Raw genomic sequence first — 5,068 nt, 5'->3', positions numbered from 1 at the left:
GGATTGAAAGCTTGATATATAGTTCATATATCAGTGATGTTATTGTCCCATAATACCATAGGACTGAAATATTCATATTTGGTTTGAATTTTGATGATAGTGCTGGCCTCACATTCTACTGGACTCCACATTTTCTGAAAGGCCGGGAACATATTTTGCATTTTAGATGCAATTGTTGGTTGTCAAATATGTCTTATACATTATTTTTATTGGACTTCATGCCTGCAGAGATATTTACTCTTGGCTACTTCCCCAGCCATGATAGAGAAAAGGAGCCCAAACACTTGTGAGGCTTCTTCCTCTGCATAGGTGGTGTGTCAGAATGGGTGCTCTTTTTGGCAGACATTTGAGTAACGGTCTTCCGCCAATATAAGATTCTGGTATGCAAGTATAATTTCAACATAGAATTGCCTACATGAACTTAGACCTGAACATTGCCGGAGAATAGAGACTTCAAAGCTAGTTCTTCAAGCGCATGTAATATAGATTCATTTAGAAAAAGGATGCGTGAAGACAATTGTAATGTTGATGACAGACTTTGATCACCGTATTGAGGAACTAACATTGTGCCCGAGCCCTACTGGCTTGAGAGTTTTGACAGGGTTTGTGTCTGACTAATATAGTCAATGAAGGTGAGTATTGAATAGGTTCTGATTGGACCACAAAACCATGATGAGTCTCAATGATTCCTCAACAAGGCATCAACCAAAACAATGCAGGAATTACACAAGCCTTTCGGGATGCTCTCTAAAGAAACATGAAACTTCTCATTGTGTTCAGCAACGTTTCTATTGAAGGTCAAGTTGGCTCATGTAAAGCAAGGGAATTTTTGCATCTTCAACAACTTCACATTGTCAAAGACAGCGGTATTCTCTTGTCTAATGTAAGAAGAGAAAGAACACTTACAATGCAATATATTCATAAAAACATACTAAGAAATGATAGTTATCAAGATAGAATCTGAATTCAAATGTGGATACCATACAATACAGAAAACAATTGGCCCACAAAACTACAGTTCAGAAAATTCAGGAGTATACATATTATTAAAGCAAAAACATGCACTTCTTCAAATTTATTGAAAAAAAATAGGTATGTGGATAGTCCAGACTAATTTTATCAAAAAATTTAATGATTGGATAACATAAACCCCTACAAAAATGCTCAAAGGTCCGTTGAGCCTTGTGATGCAATCCCTTCAAGAAATGTATTTCCTTATCATACACTATAAACTGTACGAAACCCAGCAAAAACTAGAGTAGCAGGTCTTCTCTAAAGAACATTAGATTTATTATTGAGATTATTACAAGTTTGATTTTAAAAAGTTGATAGCCATCACACTATTTTCTTGTGCTTGGTGGGCGTATGTATTTGTTTGCGTGTGTTGTGATTCTACTTTTGATAATGCAGGTCATGTAACCTGTTCTAGGTGTTCTGGAAGTAAGAAGGATATGCACAGATATTAGGTACACCCTTTCAAGTTGAAAAATAAAAATTAAATAAGCACATAGCAAACAGAGAATATATGACTAAATACCTAGTGGAAGCTACTTATTTAGTATGTTGGCTCGGTTGGCATGCTTCATTTGAGTGTAACTTTGTTTATGAAGGTCTAAGCAGGCCTTTAAGGTGCAACAGTGTCCCAACTACAAATGTAGTCTCCTCGAGACTTCACACATGAACAGAATAGACAAACCTCTCTAGGCATCAGCAGCAGCATAGTCTCCTGAAATCTCCCATGGCTAGCTCCTAAACGAGGGAGTAGTGACAGGCATTGGCAGGACAGGGAGAAGAAATGGGCAAATAACATATTCATTGGTGGCTTGAAAGTTAAAATGCATTTTCTTAAGAATTCTTTAGGGTTTCTTGGGAAGATGATTTTTTTGGGTTAAAATTGGATTTGGTTTGGTTCAGTTTTGGACAAACAACAGATTGACTATACGAATCCCAACTGAACCGAATTATTTGGCTGTACCAAAGTTCTTCCAGATTTTCAAATGTTTTCCTCGATTCAGCCAAACTTTTTTACCATGTAAAAGATAGTTGCTTATTAGATAGAATTGCAATCAATCGAAAGCAAGAATAAACAACTAAGCACAACAAAACAACCACAACTCTAAAAGCATTTAAGCAAACTATACTACAACAACAGAAATTAATAAAACATAGCATTTATTACATGAATCTGAAAAACATTACATATTTCAACAATAATTTAGAAAAAGGCATCACTCAACATCAATCTCAAACAACATAAAATGCCATGTTTCACCAACTGCATGATAACTTGCAGTGGAATAGTGTTACTTAGAGGAAAGGAATCCTTTTGGAACATTATATACCATTTTTTAGCAGAATGGTTGAGACAAAAAAACACCCTTGAACTTTAGATGTCAAGAAAATACAGCCTATATTTCTAACACATTGTTGATTTCATGCCTGCCAACAATCCATGATGTTGCTACTGTTAAAAGACAATCCTTGGTTGACTAGGTTATTGCAGTTGTGTTTTAAAGTGCCTATAATGGCACACTACATATAGAATTTGAAACAATTTATAAAAATGTTCACTTTAAGGATTTTCTGCATATGTTTTTGGCAATCCCAAAAGGAAATTTCCGAATCTTTCATATAAAAATTAAATGGGGAAACCAACAAGCAGAGAAAATATCATTATTTATTTTCACAGCAGGCCTCTTCTACGCTTGTAATCATTCACAGTTAATGTCAGACTATGCCTCCTTCCATCATTGCTAGGAACTTGCACTCCACAAGTTGACTCAATCTTTTGCTTTCTAGCCATAAAAGCTAAAGGGGCCCCTTGAGCACCCCCATACTTCTGCAGTCCAGCAAGTGAAATTGGAAGTTCAAAATCATGCAAAGAATACACCTTTGCATCTTCTGATACAGGAGCATCAGTGTCGACAAGCTTTCCATCATCCTCAGTAGTTTCTATTGCTATGGCTTCCTCTACTTTGGCTGCATCTGCCTCTTTGTTCGCATCAGTGTTGTCTTCAGCAACCTTCGCCTTTGTATCATAATAATTTTGAGATTGAGTCCAACGCCGAGTGAAAGGATCATACCCTGCTTCACCTGCTTTAAGATTAAGGTTTAGAGGCTTGATCTCAAAAGCGTTCTTGAAATTTCTAGCCTTGTTTTTCTTATTCATTTCTTCTAGCATCAAGGCTTTTGCATCCTTGCTTTTGCTCTGAAGAAAAAGGACTTCTAGTTCCTTCAATCTCACTTTAATTCTCTCAACTTCTAAATAATCATGCCTGCTCTCTGCTAGCTCCATCTCTCTTCTAACCCTGTCCTTTTCAGCAGCCACATTCGATGGCCTTTTGGAAGCCAACTTCTTTTCTTGCAACATTTGTTTTACAGTTTCTGCAGAATACACAAATTGATTTATCTTTTTTAGCACATTTATTTTTTCCTCAACTTCTGCTTGACTAATCATCCGACCACCACTGTGTTCTACTTCCTGTTCCCAATCTAAAATCTCTTTCTCAAGTGGAGGTGAATCAGACACCTTGGCCATCTGCCATCTTGTTGCACTGCTCTCGCTACCCCAGAAACAATTCAAATACTTGTATGTGGTGCGGTTCTCAAACTTGTATTGTTTATCAGGGTCTGTCGCATTAACATTTTTTACCATGCAAAGATGGTAAGTACTCTGTCCTGACCTGGACATTCCTATCCCAATTCTTACAAAGCAGCCCACAATGATATTCTCAAAGAATGGTTCCATAAACCACTTGGCAAGTTTTGATCTCCTTATTGTTATGCTTCTAATATCTTCAAAGCTGGGAGTGTCAGCAGAGCCGGGACCATCACCATCACTATCTGATTCTTCGCCACTGCTTCCACTTCCTTCTCCTTCACTAGAGGATGACAAACTAAGGCTCGGACTCGCATGAGATTTTCTTCTACTAGGTGACGAATCCCGCCCCTTAGATGAACCAGTATTATCTCTCCGCTTACGCTGAATGTCAGAATCCTGTGCTTTCTGCCGCCTTGCTACCAATTCACTCAAAGCATTTTCTTTTACAGACCTTGTCGATTTCACAGAAGAGCGCATCCGTGAAGATGGAGGCCTTGTTTCTTTCCGTTGTTGATTTCTAATCTCGTTTTGGCGAGCCCTTTTACGCATTAAATAATTATCCCTTGCTTCTGCTCGTTCTGCCAAAATCAACTCCCGGTCCAGTTCAAACATTTTCCCAAGCTGCTCCCTATCTTCATCATCTTTGTATAAATCACTTCCTATGGATAATTCGCTATTGGAATCATCACGGCGACCCCTGTCATCATCATCCTTGTCACCAAAATCAAATCTCTTTTTCAAGGGCATTCTTGACCCAGAAGCCTTCCTATTTGTTGTCCCAACATCATCTGAATCATCGTCATCAATGTATTTCGAGTCACTGCCATCATCTGAATCAGAATCTTCCAGTCTCCCTTTCGAAGGATTTCAGTTTTGCTTTCCATCATTGGTAGATGTTCGACCAACTGCTTCTAGCAGCAAATGCTCCAATTCAGCCATAACTTTTTCCCCTCTAAACACCCATGCCGATTGAATAGTCCTTCATTCCCTGGCTAGAGCAGAGACTGCAAATACCACTCCTCAATAGATCTTCAAAACCTAAAACCTACTGTCCATCAAACAGATTAAAATTGTGAGAGGCAAACCACACCATGGAGCTTAATAAATGTACATCACCGACATTACGTTTTGTAATACATGGTCCTTGATCAGCGCTAGAGTCATACAAAACAAAACCGCTGCAAATAGCTTAAGCCCCAATCCCACGTTTTTCATAGGAAGAGAGACAGGATGAAAAAGAAGGGTTTCCTTAATAAAAACTGGATATTGTGGGCCAAACAAATGTAAGAAAAACAACAGCTACCATAAAACGACATGAATCTGAAAGAGCTCAATAAACCAAAATCTTCTCCACTCCAGAAACTCGCTTGTTCTTCCGCGGAAACCATAAAAAATCCAAAATACATAAAAAGCCTTGAAGGAATAGAGCTGGAATACCTGTTCTGCCATGGCTGCAGGAATTCAAGA

The 5,068-nt window shown here is 38.2% G+C and overlaps 1 pseudogene; it reads right to left on the bottom strand.

Moving 5' to 3' along the window:
* Nucleotides 1-2,632: 2,632 nt before the first annotated feature.
* Nucleotides 2,633-4,540, bottom strand: LOC149142401 (protein RTF1 homolog pseudogene; annotated as a pseudogene).
* Nucleotides 4,541-5,068: the final 528 nt, after the last annotated feature.

This window comes from Pinus tabuliformis, chromosome X, assembly GCF_031772625.1.
Source record: "Pinus tabuliformis cultivar Carrire ecotype Pingquan chromosome X, CPIR1, whole genome shotgun sequence".
NCBI classification, from domain to species: domain Eukaryota; kingdom Viridiplantae; phylum Streptophyta; class Pinopsida; order Pinales; family Pinaceae; genus Pinus; species Pinus tabuliformis.
Note: the sequence above shows the minus strand (reverse complement) of the source record. Positions and strands in the feature narration are given on the sequence as shown.